Source organism: Salvia splendens, chromosome 18 (assembly GCF_004379255.2).
Source record: "Salvia splendens isolate huo1 chromosome 18, SspV2, whole genome shotgun sequence".
NCBI classification, from domain to species: domain Eukaryota; kingdom Viridiplantae; phylum Streptophyta; class Magnoliopsida; order Lamiales; family Lamiaceae; genus Salvia; species Salvia splendens.
The window spans coordinates 13,754,814-13,772,095 of NC_056049.1; the positions used below are offsets into that span (position 1 = coordinate 13,754,814).

At 36.5% G+C, this 17,282-nt stretch overlaps 1 long non-coding RNA gene across 7 annotated transcripts in view; it reads left to right on the top strand.

The window, feature by feature from the left end:
* The first annotated feature begins 2,014 nt into the window (after positions 1–2,014).
* Positions 2,015–17,282, top strand: part of LOC121777220 — a 68,823-nt gene continuing 53,555 nt past the window's right edge. Inside the window, exons 1-21 of one of the 7 annotated variants that reach the window (XR_006045408.1) lie at positions 6,462–6,487; positions 6,810–6,893; positions 6,985–7,125; positions 7,218–7,355; positions 7,465–7,985; positions 9,065–9,451; positions 9,518–9,660; positions 9,760–9,891; positions 10,216–10,308; positions 10,400–10,540; positions 10,636–10,774; positions 10,884–11,400; positions 12,459–12,603; positions 12,679–12,878; positions 12,974–13,091; positions 13,191–13,322; positions 13,649–13,741; positions 13,833–13,973; positions 14,066–14,203; positions 14,312–14,836; positions 15,999–16,071. This is a non-coding gene — a long non-coding RNA (uncharacterized LOC121777220). Of the gene's footprint in view, positions 2,166–2,239; positions 2,336–2,931; positions 3,025–3,355; positions 3,457–3,538; positions 3,683–3,774; positions 3,914–4,021; positions 4,515–5,601; positions 5,771–5,845; positions 6,046–6,461; positions 6,488–6,809; positions 6,894–6,984; positions 7,126–7,217; positions 7,356–7,464; positions 7,986–9,064; positions 9,452–9,517; positions 9,661–9,759; positions 9,892–10,215; positions 10,309–10,399; positions 10,541–10,635; positions 10,775–10,883; positions 11,401–12,458; positions 12,604–12,678; positions 12,879–12,973; positions 13,092–13,190; positions 13,323–13,648; positions 13,742–13,832; positions 13,974–14,065; positions 14,204–14,311; positions 14,837–15,998; positions 16,072–17,282 lie in introns of those variants that run through there. The other 6 variants (XR_006045411.1, XR_006045412.1, XR_006045409.1 and 3 more) reach the window with 6 other exon arrangements.

The window sequence follows — 17,282 nt, forward strand, 5'->3', positions numbered from 1 at the left end:
CTCTTTGGGACGGAGGGAGTAGTATTGTGGGTCAAGGTCTTGAAGTCCTAGTTCTAGTTAGGCTTCGTGGAGTCATCCTGATCAGCTAGAATTCTGTTGCTTTGATCCGTTCTGCAAGTTCTCGCACAACATTTTAAACGGTGTCTGTTGGATTAGTCGGCCATTATCCTCTTGATCAATCTGCGTTAATTTTATTCAATTACACATCGCGTACGTGGTCAGAATGACGACCTTTCACTAGTTTTATTCTTCTATTCGTAAGCGGACGAAGAAACATGTCGAAACTATATACTCCCAAAAGTCTCCTTTAAATATATTACTCACTAACTCCCTCCGTCCCAGCCTAAGCGAGACGTTTTTCCTTTGCTACGTCACAACCTAAGTGAGACGTTTCCTTTTTTTGGTAATAGTCAACTCACTCATCTCTCCTACTTTATCCTCTTAATCTCCTACTTTATCATCTCTCTTACTTTATTCATCTATTTCTCTTTCTTACTTTATCATCTCTCTTACTTGTTTCTCTCTTTCTCTTTCTTCTTTACTCTCTCTCTTACTTAGTATTAATAATTTAATTGACTAAACACCACTACCCTAAATTTTTGTGTCAAAATAGAAACGTCTCGCTTAGGCTGGGATGGAGGGAGTATATCTTAAAACTCAGACCATCAAATGCGAGATACCACCTGGTGGACTACTACCTACAGAGCCCAAATATGCTCTTCAGGTGAAGGTACGTACGGTACGAGTTATGCATTTATAAAAAGTTAAATAAATTCAATGCACTCTCTTTATACTGTGTTAATATTCTTACATATGATATAATAGTGTTACAAATATAAAATGACGCTTGTGGTTAAAAGGAATTGTTGCAAATATGAGTTTTTTTAATAAATTAGTACTACTATTGGTTCGACCAAAAGAAGCAACATACCCTTCTACAACTTCTCCACAAAGCTCAAACATTCTTTCAAAAAATTGTCGAGTTGAGAAGCATACACATGAGGAAATGTGCGATAATGATCGACATGAGGAGATGAGCCAAATCAAAAGAGAAGACGTGTTTCCCATTTTTCCTCTGCTCCTCCATGATGTCTCGACTCTTTGAAATGGGATAACCTTATCTCCAGTACTATACAGATACAGTTGAGGACAAGGTGGCTGACCCCTCGAGAGGATGGATAGATCTTTCGCAGTCTCCTGTTAACAAAGCAATATGAGAGATCTTTTCGATTCCTTAAATTTTGGATTTACAAAGACGAACCAATATACTACTACATTCACAATACTGAAGTAGGTGTGATCAAGAACAACATCACTCAGCTTTGAAACTTGAACGAACACCAACTTAGCTACAAAAAAAGAATTTAGTCAGTTTAAAAACAAAACAACAATCTGATGCAAGATAGAATTAAACTAATGACATACCTAAACTTATAAAATGGACCTAATAATTAAAAAAAGAATACTCATATTTATACACCAAAATTGATCATCAAGATCTAATAAAGTTCCATACGAAAATATTAATAAAAATGAACATAATAATTAAAAAGAATGCTACATATGATTCTCAAATTATTTTTCTTTAATATAAAATACAGTAACAACAGGCCAAAAAAAATATAATATATATCTATACCCAACAATTTATATCCCCAAATCTCAAACACAACAGCCCAATTAATTAATACAGAATAAACCCAAGTATTAAAACTAACGCCTATAACAATTCCAAGTGGCCCAAACCTGTTAATCCAATTAATCCCAAAACCATGATCTCATTAGTTTACTTAACCTAACAATGCTCGTAATTGTGATTAAAGATAATTAAAATAAAACGGAGTACTATAGAATAAAAAAGAAAAGCAATCGACTCCAGATGAAAACCTCACCCCGCTCCCATTCCCGTCGCCGCCCTCTTCCCCCAGCACAACGACGCCTTCCGCCTCACCACACCACACCACACCACACCATCAATCCTCAAAAGGTCGCCTAAACGGCTACCCAATAGCCCTATTCTGCTTTTAGAACTGACTTCTAAAACTGAATCTTTGGAAACATATAGAGCAAAAGATTTGGTTCGCGGCCTCGATAAGCAGAGGACGACGGAAGCGATGGACTTTCCGGCGAAAACGCGCAATAAGCGGCGGCAATCAACACGAAAGGTAATCCGAAACTCTATCCCAACCCTAGAAAATTTGTTTTTCTATATGATTCTAACATTTGGTAAAAACCTTAGCAGATATGAGGCTACTAATAAGGGATCGAGTGCCGATGAAGGGGGTGGAACATCCGATGGAAGAATAAAGCAACAGACGGCTCTAAACGACAAAAGGTAATTAAAATCCCTTTCCCAGACCTAGAAAAATATTTTTTCTACATGATTGTCACATATTGGTGAAGACCCTAACAGATCTGAGGAAAAATCGAAAGGACTCATGCTTGGGTTTAAACTCCTGAATGATATCATATTCACAGTAGACAAAAAATCAATTATTTTTTTTCCTCGGATGCTTTTCTTCAGTCACATTTGGATGAAATAAAGTGGATCATGTGTCTAAAACCAGGAATCTACATGTACTGTTATCTCATATTTAAGTTTTAAAACTGAATATTAATCACTATGTAATTTCAGTTTATCCAACAATTGAGTAACCTAAAAAATGAATCTAGGAATAAACCATCATATTACTTAGTGTTGTGATCATATACCTGTCAATCATAGATTAAGTTTTTATATAGACTTTAAATTAAACAATGAGAACCAATTGGACATAAAGAAAAAAAACACATAAAATTTAGATAGAGAATGTTTACTTAATTCTTATTCTGATTCAGCTGTTTGATTATGAATTTCAGGTAGTTAGATTAATTTGTTAATGAGAAACGTTGATAAGCATGGAGCTGACTTGTACTTCTTTCAGATTGTAGAGTTGTGAAGCAGTTGATCATGCTAAGAGATTGAAGGAGGACTGAGAGGGTTATTATGCTGTCCATTTGGATTCTTTATGGTTTATGAACTAGGTGCTGGTTGCATTATCTAAACAAAATTAGAGCTTTAATCTATTTTCTTACCTGTGAGCTTTTGTCTACATTATGTTGGAATGCAACTTTTCCTTTGTCTGATTTCATTGCAATTGTTCTGCTCGGTACAAAAGCATTTGGCTGGGTTAGTTAAAGCTCCGTATTTTCTATTCACCATATCAAGTAGTATACTGGGGCACATGAAAAAAAAGAGTTGGGCTCATGAACGATCAGAATGTTGCATTTTTATCTTGCCCTAATGTTCAGCAATTTTAGTTTACAAATTGATTTGCTCTCACCTACTCATTGTTAGCGATGACATGATTTTTAGAATCTTCGTGGTTGGTGTTGGCGCATGATGAGCTCTAGGAATCTGGGTATATAAAATTAAACTTAGGGGAGAAAGCTTTGGTTCTGCTATTGGATGGAAGTGTTAGTTCATTTGATTTTCCACCTCTTCATTGCATTTGTTGCATTTTACAAGAACTTTGCACTTACCGCATTATCACTACAGGTAGTGACAGTTCCCACACAAGACCTTCAACCCACCAATCCTCGGATACTTGACTAAGTTGATGATCTTGCACAACTAAGTTATTTGATCGAGCCTTCAGTTCTTCACAATCCTCAGCCTAGATATTTACAAGATAATTTATATGTAATTCTCTATTTTTATGAACCTTTTCATTTTGTTTGTTTATACTGATTGCCTCTGTTCTTAAATCATTTTCTTGTCTTTGTTTTGTGTAGAGAATGGCAGGCCCTGTATATTTTGTCCATCAATCCTTTTAAAAATGTCTAGCTATATGGGGATGATAAAGAAAGAAACTTTTGGACACTCCTCATACTTATGCTGTTGCTGATGCAGCATGCAATGCAATGATAGCAGGTGCTATATAATAACTTAAATACTTGGAGAAATGCTTGCCTTGTTAGCATATTGGTTCAGCAAGTTGCTAATTTTCTCTTTCCGTTTTGCTAATTTTTATATTTGCAGATGAAGAAGTTGACTAATAAGAAAGAAGGAGGTGCAAAAAAAAAGGAAAAAAGAAATAAAAAAGAAAGAAGAAGGTGCAAAAAAAGAAAAGAAAAAAACAGAAAGAGGGAGATGAAAGCAAAAAAAGAATATAAAGCGCTGTTGGAGGAGTTGAAATCAGCAACCTCAACAACTGTTACTAGGTAGAAAAGGAGTTGAAATAGGAGAGCAATGAGACTGACATAAGAGGGGGAACAAACTTAGGAAGTTACCTGATTAGACAGAAGGAGATGCAAAATAAAAAAAGAAAGAAAAAAAGAAAGAAAGAAGGTGAAGCAAGCAAAGAAAGAAGATAAAGAGCTGTTGGAGGAGATGAAATCAGCAACTTCAAGAACTGTTACAAGGGAGAAAAGGAGATTATGTAGAAGAGGACTGAGGCTGACACAATTCTGAACAACTGCCCAATCTAGGACATGCCCCAGATCCTTGACGTGCAGAAGCTGACCAACACAAGGTGACCCCCTTTCTTTTCTTTTATTCTTCTTTTTTTTTGTTGGTTGGTGTTTTTAGTATTCTTCCACACTAAACTCCAACTTGCAAGTACGGCCTTAGTATGAGGAGGGGTTGCTCATTTGTGTCTTGCGTTTGTTTGTATTTTTATGTATTTATTTTAGTAGCAAGTCAAACATGACCTAGTCTACCTACATGATACCCTACCTACAAAGATGATTAATTCGTGCTTTTGTTTGATGAGTTCAGTTTTTAACTACATGACTCCAGTTAAGTGATTTAAGACCGATGGAATATTGAGTTTAAGTTGGATAAAAGCCACATTATGTGAGATTTGAGCTTTGTTGTAAAACACTCTCTACTTTATTCCGAGTTACTTTATTTTGCATTTAATCTTCATATGGTATGGTCAATGTGCAATAGGGATAGAGGGCAACTAGGATAACCATGTTTGAGCCTTGTTTCCATTCAATATATACCCAACACATGTTATCCAAGCTAGCCATATTCTTGCCATTCCCTTTTCTCAGCTCTCTAACAATCTCTGCTCTTGAGGTAGCACTACAACTCCATCGTTTTGGAATCACAGTTTTCTTAGTGTGAAAAGCAATGGCTCGTTGAACACGATAATCCCTAATTTGAATGTTTTTTATTTTAGAGATTAAGTTCGAATTATGTGAATTTTCTCCTTTTCCTGTATATTGAATTTAATCCTAAGATATACAATTCCGTTTGATTCTGATTATTGCTTGCTTTCCTGGCATTATTTATTTGAAATATTGAGCTCAATTGCTAAATGCTTATATTTTTTTCAAAATAACCATGGGGGTGGTCAAATGGTGTTGAGAATTTGTTGTAATATGACTAAGATGTCAGTGGCCATGCTGCCTCACATGCTAAAATCAGTAAATGGATATGCTATTTCTTTTCATGCTTGGTGAATACTAAAATAATATGAAGATGCGCGCTTTTGCATGTGAATATAATACAGTGTCTTTCTGCACATAAATATGAAAGACTTATGGTGCTATGTTGAGCTGTTATGTTATGTCAGAGACGTAGTCTTAACGAAAGCCCTTCTCCATCTGCAGAGAATAAAAGGCATGGGATATAGCTCATCGGCTATTACTTATGACAACATCATGGTCCTGTAGCCGAAATGAAAAGCTGGAAAGCTGGTCAACTCGAGAATATCCCTAGATTCTCATTCTCCCAGAAATGAAGAAAAATGGTGTAGCCGAAAATAGATGAAATGATGAGGTTATTATCACTTGACTTCACTATATGCACATCTAGGGCAAAAAAGATTAAATGATTAGGTTGTGTGCTTTACAGAAATTTCTCCGGTTAAGCTTGGACAGCTCGAAGAAGCCAAGGCTGTGCTAGATGCCTAGACTTCTACTTGCCACACATACGACGTCAGAGTGCGGAACATACTCCTGATTGGCTACAATCCGAAGGGTCTCCCCGATAAATCCGATGCACTGCTTTGGGATTTAATAAAAAGGGAAGAAATACCGACCTCCCTTCAGAAGGTACGCCTACTGTTCTCTTTAAAATCTATACCGCTCTTCATTTAATTCAAAATATGGTGATCGGACGCAGATAATTAAGTTCTGATTTTCATCAGGGCCGTCGAATATCCACGCTTTCTTCTCCTCCTCCATTGTCCAGTCCTTTCGATAAGTGCTATGGAGCACTCTAATAGCCGCATGACACGATTCTTGAGAACCAGATTCTAAAAAAGGTGTGTTTTTGCATTCCAAATAGTACTTCTTATATCATTGCTTCCGTACCTATTTAGCCGTTAACTGGAGCTGACTTGTACTAGTTTCCGATTTGTAGAGTTGTGAATCAGTTGCTCATGCTAAGAGATTGAAGGAGGATTCAATGCTTTTGCTGAGATTGTTATCATACTGGTCATTTGGATTCTTTATGGTTTATGGACTTGGTGCTGGTTGCATTACCTGAGATTAGGTAGTTATCTAAACCAAATTAGAGCTTTAATCTATTTCTTACCCGTGAGCTTTTGTCTACATTATGTTGGAATGCAACTTTTCCTTTGTCTGATTTCATTGCAATTGTTCTGCTCGGTACTAAAGCATTTGGCTGGGTTAATTAAAGCTCTGTATTTTCTATGCACTGCATCAAGTAGTATAGTGGGGCACATGAAAAAAAGAGTTGGGCTCATGAACGATCAGAATGTTGCATTTTTATCTTGCCTTAATGTTTAGCAATTTTAGTTTAAAATTGTATTTTTCTCTCAACTACTCACTGATTGTGATGACATGATTTTTAGAATCTTCCTGGTTGGTGTTTGCGAGATGTTGAGCTCTGGGAAAATAAATCAAACTCAGGGGAGAAAGAATTGGATATGCTATCGGTAGGATGTGTTAGTTCATTTGATTTTCCACCTCTTCACTGCTTTTGTTGCATTCTACAAGAACTTTGCACTTACTGCATTATCACTACAGGTAGTGACAGTTCCCACTCAAGACCTACCAACCAATCCTCAGATACTTGACTAAGTAGATGATCTTACACAACTAAGTTATTTGAACGAGCCTTCAGTTCTTCACAATCTTCAGACTAGATATTTACAAGATAATTTATATGTAATTCTCTATTTTTGAGAACCTTTTCATTTTGTTTGTTTATACTGATTGCCTCTGTTCTTAAATCATTTTCTTGTCTTTGTTTTGCATAGAGAATGGCAGGCCCTGTACTTTTGTCAATCAATACATTTAATAATGTCTAGCTATATGGGGATGATAAAGAAAGAAACTTTTGGACACTCCTCATGCTTATGCTGTTGCTGATGCAGCATGCAATGCAATGATAGCAGGTGGTATATAATACCTTAAATACCCGGAGAAATGCTTACCTTGTTAGCATATTGGTTCAGCAAGTTGCTAATTTTCTTTTTTCGTTTTGCTAATTTTTTATATTTGCAGATGAAGAAGTTGACTAATAAGAAAGAAGGAGGTGCAAAAAAAAAAGAAAAGAAAAAAAGAAAAGAGAAAAAGAAAAGAGAAAAAAAGAAAAAATGAAAGAAAGAAGGTGCAAAAAAAAAGAGAAGAAAAAAAAAGAAAGAAGACGAAAGCAAAAACAAAGAAGATAAAACGCTGTTGGAGGAGATTAAATCAGCAACCTCAAGGTCTGTTACAAGGGAGAAAAGGAGTTGAAATAGGAGAGGAATGAGGCTGACATAGGAGGGGGAACAAAATTAGGAAGTTGCCTGATTATACTGAAGGAGATGCAAAATAAAAGAAAAAAAGAAAGAAGGTGAAGCAAGCAAAGAAAGATGATAAAGAGCTGTTGGTGGATATTAAATCAGCTACTTCAAGAACCCTTACAAGGGAGAAAATGAGTTTATGTAGGAGAGGGCTGAGGCTGAGCAGCATGCAAGGGAAGAAGAGACCCAATCTAGGACATGCCCCAGATCCCATGACGTGCAGAAGCTTACCAAAACAAGGTGACCCCCTTTTCTTTTATTCTTTTTTTTTGTTGGTCAGTGTTTTTAGTCTTTTTGCACACTAAAGTCCAACTTGCAAGTACGGCCTTAGTGGGAGGAGGTGTTGCTCATTTGTGTCTTGCTTTTGTTTGTATTTTTCTGTATTTGTTTCAGTAGCATGTCGAACATGACCTAGTGTACCTACATGATTCCCTACCTTCTAGGATGATTAATTCGTGCTTTTGTTTGATGAGTTCAGTTTTTTACTACATACATGACTCCAGTTAAGTGATTTAAGAATGATGGAATATTGAGTTTGAGTTTGATAAAAGCCACATTATGTGAGATTTGAGCTTTGTTGTAAAACACTCTCTACATTATTCCGAGTTACTTTATTTTGCATGTAATCTTCACATGGTATGTTCAATATGGAATAGGGATAGAGGGCAAATAGGCTAACCATGTTTGAGCCTTGTTTCCATTCAATATATACCCAACACATGTTATCCTAGCTAGCCATATTCTTGCCAAGTCTCTTTTCTCAAGCTCTCTAACAATCTCTGCCCTTGAGGTAGCACTACAACTCCATCGTTTTGGAATCACTGTTTTCTTAGTGTGAAAAGCAATGGCTCGTTGAACACGATAATCCCTAATTTGAATGATTTTTATGTTTAGATATTCAGTTCGAACTATGTGAATTTTCTCATGTATATTGAATTTAATCCTAAGATATACAATTCCGTTTGATTCTGATTATTGATTTCCAGTCGTTATGTATTTGATATATTGAGCTCAATTGCTAAATGCACATATTTTTTTCAAAATAACCATGCGTAATGGACAAATGGTGTTGAGAATTTTGCTGTAATATGACTAAGATGTCAGTGGCCTTGCTGCCTAACATGCTAAAATCAGTAAATGGGTTTGCTATTTCTAATAATGCTAGGTGAATACTAAAATAATATGAAGATGCGCGCTTTTGCATGTGAATATAATACACAGTCTTTCTGCACATAAATATGTAAGGTTGATGGTGCTATGTTGAGCTGTTATGTTATGTCAGAGAAGTAGTCTTAACAAAAGCCCTTCTCCATCTGCAGAGAATAAAAGGCATGGGATATGGCTTATCAGCTATTACTTATGACAACATCATGGTCCTGTACAGGAAAGCAGGTCAATTCGAGAAAATCCCTGAGACTCTCATTGTAGAAGAATGGTGTCGACGAAAATAGATGAAATGATGAGGTTATTATCACTTGATCTCACTTTATGCACATCTAGGGAAAAAAAGATGAAATGATAAGGTTGTGGGCTTTACAGAAGCCAAGGCTGTGCTAGATGACTAGACTTCTACTTTCCACACATACGACAACAGAGTGCCGAACATACTCCTGATTGGCTACTATCAGAAGGGTCTCTCCGATAAATCTGATGCATTGCTTTGGGATATTATAAATAGGGAAGAAATACCGACTTCCCTTCAGAAGGTACGCCTACTGATCTCTTTAAAATCTATACCTTCATTTAATTCAAAATATGGTGATTGAACGCAGATAATTAAGTTCTGATTTTCATCATGGCCGTCGACTATCCACGCTTTCTTCTCCTCCTCCGATGTCCAGTCCTTTCGATAAGTGCTTATGGAGCACTCTAATAGCCGCATGACACGATTCTTGAGAACCAGATGCTAAAAAAGGTGTGTTTTTTGCATTCCAAATAGTACTTCTTATATCATTGCTTCCGTACCTATTTAGCCGTTAACTGGAGCTGACTTGTACTGGTTTCCGATTTGTAGAGTTGTGAAGCAGTTGATCATGCTACGAGATTGAAGGAGGATTCAATGCTTTTGCTGAGAGTGTTATCATACTGGTCATTTGGATACTTTATGGTTAATGAACTAGGTGCTGGTTGCATTACCTGAGATTAGGTAGTTATCTAAACCAAATTAGAGTTTAATCTATTTTCTTACCCGTGAGCTTTTGTCTACATTATGTTGGAATGCAACTTTTCCTTTGTTTGATTTCATTGCAATTGTTCTGCTCGGCACTAAAGCATTTGGCTGGGTTAGTTAAAGATCTGTATTTTCTATGCACTGCATCAAGTAGTATAGTGGGGCACATGAAAAAAAAGAGTTGGGCTCATGAACAATCAGAATGTTGCATTTTTATCTTGCCTTAATGTTTAGCAATTTAAGTTTACAAATTGTATTTTTCTCTCAACTACTCACTGATTGTGATGACATGATTTTTAGAATCTTCCAGGTTGGTGTTTGCGAGATGATGAGCTCTGGGAATCTGGGAAAATAAAATCAAACTCAGGGGAGAAAGAATTGGTTCTGCTATCGGTAGGATGTGTTAGTTCATTTGATTTTCCACCTCTTCACTGCTTTTGTTGCATTCTACAAGAACTTTGCACTTACTTCATTATCACTACAGGTAGTGACAGTTCCCACTCTAGACCTACCAACCAATCCTCAGATACTTGACTAAGTAGATGATCTTACACAACTAAGTTATTTGAACGAGCCTTCAGTTCTTCACAATCTTCAGACTAGATATTTACAAGATAATTTATATGTAATTCTCTGTTTTTGAGAACCTCTTCATTTTGATTGTTTATACTGATGATTGCCTCTGTTCTTAAATCATTTTTTTGTCTTTGTTTTGCATAGAGAATGGCAAGCCCTGTACTTTTGTCAATCAATCAATTTAACAATGTCTAGCTATATGGGGATGATAAAGATAGAAACTTTTTGGACACTCCTCATGCTTATGCTGTTGCTGATGCAGCATGCAATGCAATGATAGCAGGTGGTATATAATACCTTAAATACCCGGAGAAATGATTACCTTTTTAGCATATTGGTTCAGTAAGTTGCTAATTTTCTCTTTTCGTTTTGCTAATTTTTGATATTTGCAGATGAAGAAGTTGACTAATAAGAAAGAAGGAGGTGCAAAAAAAAGAAAAGAAAAAAAGAAAAGAGAAAAAGAAAAGAGAAAAAAAGAAAGAAAGAAGGGGCAAAAAAAAAGAGAAGAAAAAAAAAGAAAGAAGACGCAAGCAAAAAAAAAGAAGATAAAGCGCTGTTGGAGGAGATTAAATCAGCAACCTCAAATCTGTTACAAGGGAGAAAAGGAGTTGAAATAGGAGGGGAATGAGGCTGACTTAGGAGGGGGAACAAAATTAGGAAATTGCCTGATTATACTGAAGGAGATGCAAAAAAAAAAAGAAAAAAAAAAGAAGGTGAAGCAAGCAAAGAAAGATGATAAAGAGCTGTTGGTGGAGATGAAATCAGCAACTTCAAGAACCCTTACAAGGGAGAAAATGAGTTTATGTAGGAGAGGGCTGAGGCTGAGCAGTATGCAAGGGAAGAAGAGACAACTGCCCAATCTAGGACATGCCCCAGATCCCATGACGTGCAGATGCTTACCAAAACAAGGTGACCCCCTTTCTTTTCTTTTATTCTTATTTTTTTTGTTGGTCAGTGTTTTTAGTCTTTTTGCACACTAAAGTCCAACTTAGGTGTTGCTCATTTGTGTCTTGCTTTTGTTTGTATTTTTATGTATTTGTTTCAGTAGCATGTCGAACATGACCTAGTGTACCTACATGATTCCCTACCTTCTAGGATGATTAATACGTGCTTTTGTTTGATGAGTTCAGTTTTTTACTACATGACTCCAGTTAAGTGATTTAAGAATGATGGAATATTGAGTTTGAGTTTGATAAAAAGCCACATTATGTGAGATTTGAGCTTTGTTGTAAAACACTCTCTACATTATTCCGAGTTACTTTATTTTGCCTGTAATCTTCATATGGTGTGTTCAATATGGAATAGGGATAGAGGGCAAATAGGATAACCATGTTTGAGCCTTGTTTCCATTCAATATATACCCAACACATGTTATCCTAGCTAGCTATATTCTTGCCAAGTCTCTTTTCTCAAGCTCTCTAACAATCTCTGCCCTTGAGGTAGCACTACAATTCCATCGTTTTGGAATCACTGTTTTCTTAGTGTGAAAAGCAATGGCTCGTTGAACACGATAATCCCTAATTTGAATGATTTTTATGTTTAGATATTCAGTTCGAACTATGTGAATTTTCTCATGTATATTGAATTTAATCCTAAGATATACAATTCCGTTTGATTCTGATTATTGCTTTCCAGTCGTTATTTATTTGATATATTGAGCTCAATTGCTAAATGCACATATTATTTTCAAAATAACCATGCGGTATGGACAAATGGTGTTGAGAATTTGCTGTAATATGACTAAGATGTCAGTGGCCTTGCTGCCTAACATGCTAAAATCAGTAAATGGGTATGCTATTTCTAATAATGCTAGGTGAATACTAAAATAATATGAAGATGCGCTCTTTTGCATGTGAATATAATACACAGTCTTTCTGCACATAAATATGTATGGTTGATGGTTCTATGTTGAGCTGTTATGTTATGTCAGAGAAGTAGTCTTAACGAAAGCCCTTCTCCATCTGCAGAGAATAAAAGGCATGGGATATGGCTCATCAGCTATTACTTATGACAACATCATGGTCCTGTATAGGAAAGCAGGTAAATTCGGGAAAATCCCTGAGACCCACATTGTAGAAGAATGGTGTTGCCGAAAATAGATGAAATGATGAGGTTATTATCACTTGACTTCACTATATGCACATCTAGGGCAAAAAAGATTAAATGATAAGGTTGTGTGCTTTACAGAAATTTCTCCGGTTAAGCTTGGACAGCTCGAAGAAGCCAAGGCTGTGCTAGATGACTAGACTTCTACTTGCCACACATACGACGTCAGAGTGCGGAACATACTCCTGATTGGCTTCAATCCGAAGGGTCTCCCCGATAAATCCGATGCACTGCTTTGGGATTTAATAAAAAGGGAAGAAATACCGACCTCCCTTCAAAAGGTACTCCTACTGTTCTCTTTAAAATCTATACCGCTCTTCATTTAATTCAAAATATGGTGATTGGACGCAGATAATTAAGTTCTGATTTTCATCAGGGCCGTCGAATATCCACGCTTTCTTCTACTCCTCCGATGTCCAGTCCTTTCGATAAGTGCTTATGGAGCACTCTAATAGCCGCATGACACGATTCTTGAAAAGCAGATTCTAAAAAAGGTGTGTTTTTTGCATTCCAAATAGTACTTCTTATATCATTGCTTCCGTACCTATTTAGCCGTTAACTAGAGCTGACTTGTACTGGTTTCCGATTTGTAGAGTTGTGAAGCAGTTGATCATGCTACGAGATTGAAGGAGGATTCAATGCTTTTGCTGAGAGTGTTATCATACTGGTCATTTGGATTCTTTATGGTTTATGAACTAGGTGCTGGTTGCATTACCTGAGATTAGGTAGTTATCTAAACCAAATTAGAGCTTTAATCTATTTTCTTACCCGTCAGCTTTTGTCTACATTATGTTGGAATGCAACTTTTCTTTTGTTTGATTTCATTGCAATTGTTCTGCTCGGCACTAAAGCATTTAGCTGGGCTAGTTAAAGCTCTGTATTTTCTATGCACTGCATCAAGTAGTATAGTGGGGCACATGAAAAAAAAAGAGTTGGGCTCATGAACGATCAGAATGTTGCATTTTTATCTTGCCTTAATGTTTGGCAATTTTAGTTTACAAATTGTATTTTTCTCTCAGCTACTCACTGATTGTGATGACATGATTTTTAGAATCTTCCTGGTTGGTGTTTGCGAGATGATGAGCTCTGGGAATCTGGGAAAATAAAATCAAACTCAGGGGAGAAAGAATTGGTTCTGCTATTGGTAGGATGTGTTAGTTCATTTGATTTTCCACCTCTTCTCTGCTTTTGTTGCATTCTACAAGAACTTTGCACTTACTGCATTATCACTACAGGTAGTGACAGTTCCCACTCAAGACCTACCAACCAATCCTCAGATACTTGACTAAGTAGATGATCTTACACAACTAAGTTATTTGAACGAGCCTTCAGTTCTTCACAATCTTCAGACTAGATATTTACAAGATAATTTATATGTAATTCTCTATTTTTGAGAACCTTTTCATTTTGTTTGTTTATACTGATTGCCTCTGTTCTTAAATCATTTTCTTGTCTTTGTTTTGCATAGAGAATGGCAGGCCCTGTACTTTTGTCAATCAATACATTTAATAATGTCTAGCTATATGGGGATGATAAAGAAAGAAACTTTTGGACACTCCTCATGCTTATGCTGTTGCTGATGCAGCATGCAATGCAATGATAGCAGGTGGTATATAATACCTTAAATACCCGGAGAAATGCTTACCTTGTTAGCATATTGGTTCAGCAAGTTGCTAATTTTCTCTTTTCGTTTTGCTAATTTTTGTATTTGCAGATGAAGAAGTTGACTAATAAGAAAGAAGGAGGTGCAAAAAAAAGAAAAGAAAAAAAGAAAAGAGAAAAAGAAAAGAGAAAAAAAGAAAAAATGAAAGAAAGAAAGTGCAAAAAAAGAGAAGAAAAAAAAAAGAAAGAAGACGAAAGCAAAAAAAAAGAAGATAAAACGCTGTTGGAGGAGATTAAATCAGCAACCTCAAGATCTGTTACAAGGGAGAAAAGGAGTTGAAATAGGAGAGGAATGAGGCTGACATAGGAGGGGGAACAAAATTAGGAAGTTGCCTGATTATACTGAAGGAGATGCAAAAAAAAAAAGAAAAAAAGAAAGAAGGTGAAGCAAGCAAAGAAAGATGATAAAGAGCTGTTGGTGGAGATGAAATCAGCAACTTCAAGAACCCTTACAAGGGAGAAAATGAGTTTATGTAGGAGAGGGTTGAGGCTGAGCAGCATGCAAGGGAAGAAGAGACAACTGCCCAATCTAGGACATGCCCAGATCCCATGACGTGCAGAAGCTTACCAAAACAAGGTGACCCCCTTTCTTTTCTTTTATTCTTATTTTTTTTTGTTGGTCAGTGTTTTTAGTCTTTTTGCACACTAAAGTCCAACTTGCAAGTACGGCCTTAGTGGGAGGAGGTGTTGCTCATTTGTGTCTTGCTTTTGTTTGTATTTTTCTGTATTTGTTTCAGTAGCATGTCAAACATGACCTAGTGTACCTACATGATTCCCTACCTTCTAGGATGATTAATTCGTGCTTTTGTTTGATGAGTTCAGTTTTTTACTACATACATGACTCCAGTTAAGTGATTTAAGAATGATGGAATATTGAGTTTGAGTTTGATAAAAAGCCACATTATGTGAGATTTGAGCTTTGTTGTAAAACACTCTCTACATTATTCCGAGTTACTTTATTTTGCCTGTAATCTTCATATGGTGTGTTCAATATGGAATAGGGATAGAGGGCAAATAGGATAACCATGTTTGAGCCTTGTTTCCATTCAATATATACCCAACTCATGTTATCCTAGCTAGCCTGATACGAGTGAAAGGCAAACTACTTTCCTACTTCCTCGGCGGTAGACTTTCCAAGACCGGTCCGTATCATAGCCATATTCTTGCCAAGTCTCTTTTCTCAAGCTCTCTAACAATCTCTGCCCTTGAGGTAGCGCTACAACTCCATCGTTTTGGAATCACTGTTTTCTTAGTGTGAAAAGCAATGGCTCGTTGAACACGATAATCCCTAATTTGAATGATTTTTATGTTTATATATTCAGTTCGAACTATGTGAATTTTCTCTTGTATATTGAATTTAATCCTAAGATATACAATTCCGTTTGATTCTGATTATTGATTTCCAGTCGTTATGTATTTGATATATTGAGCTCAATTGCCAAATGCACATATTTTTTTCAAAATAACCATGCGGTATGGACAAATGGTGTTGAGAATTTTGCTGTAATATGACTAAGATGTCAGTGGCCTTGCTGCCTAACATGCTAAAATCAGTAAATGGGTATGCTATTTCTAATAATGCAAGGTGAATACTAAAATAATATGAAGATGCGCGCTTTTGCATGTGAATATAATACACAGTCTTTCTGCACATAAATATGTAAGGTTGATGGTGCTATGTTGAGCTGTTATGTTATGTCAGAGAAGTAGTCTTAACGAAAGCCCTTCTCCATCTGCAGAGAATAAAAGGCATGGGATATGGCTCATCAGCTATTACTTATGACAACATCTTGGTCCTGTACAGGAAAGCAGGTAAATTCGGGAAAATCCCTGAGACTCTCATTGTAGAAGAATGGTGTTGACGAAAATAGATGAAATGATGAGGTTATTATCACTTGATCTCACTTTATGCACATCTAGGGCAAAAAAGATGAAATGATACGGTTGTGGGCTTTACAGAAATTTCTCTGGTTAAGCTTGGAGAGCTTGAAGAAGCCAAGGCTGTGCTAGATGACTAGACTTCTACTTGCCACACATACGACATCAGAGTGCCGAACATACTCCTGATTGGCTACTATCAGAAGGGTCTTCCCGATAAATCTGATGCATTGCTTTGGGATATTATAAATAGGGAAGAAATACCGACTTCCCTTCAGAAGGTACGCCTACTGTTCTCTTTAAAATCTATACCTTCATTTATTTCAAAGTATGGTGATTGAATGCAGATAATTAAGTTCTGATTTTCATCAGGGCCGTCGAATATCCACGCTTTCTTCTCCTCCTCTGATGTCCAGTCCTTTCGATAAGTGCTTATGGAGCACTCTAATCGCCGCATGACACGATTCTTGAGAACCAGATACTAAAAAAGGTGTGTTTTTTGCATTCCAAATAGTACTTCTTATATCATTGCTTCCGTACCTATTTAGCCGTTAACTGGAGCTGACTTGTACTAGTTTCCGATTTGTAGAGTTGTGAATCAGTTGCTCATGCTAAGAGATTGAAGGAGGATTCAATGCTTTTGCTGAGATTGTTATCATACTGGTCATTTGGATTCTTTATGGTTTATGAACTAGGTGCTGGTTGCATTACCTGAGATTAGGTAGTTATCTAAACCAAATTAGAGCTTTAATCTATTTTCTTACCCGTGAGCTTTTGTCTACATTATGTTGGAATGCAACTTTTCCTTTGTTTGATTTCATTGCAATTGTTCTGCTCGGCACTAAAGCATTTGGCTGGGTTAGTTAAAGCTCTGTATTTTCTATGCACTGCATCAAGTAGTATAGTGGGGCACATGAACGATCAGAATGTTGCGTTTTTATCTTGCCTTAATGTTTAGCAATTTTAGTTTACAGATTGTATTTTTCTCTCAGCTACTCACTGATTGTGATGACAAGATTTTTAGAATCTTCGTGGTTGGTGTTTGCGACATGATGAGCTCTGGGAATCTGGGAAAATAAAATCAAATTCAGGGGAGAAAGCATTGGTTCTGCTATCGGTAGGAAGTGTTAGTTCATTTGATTTTC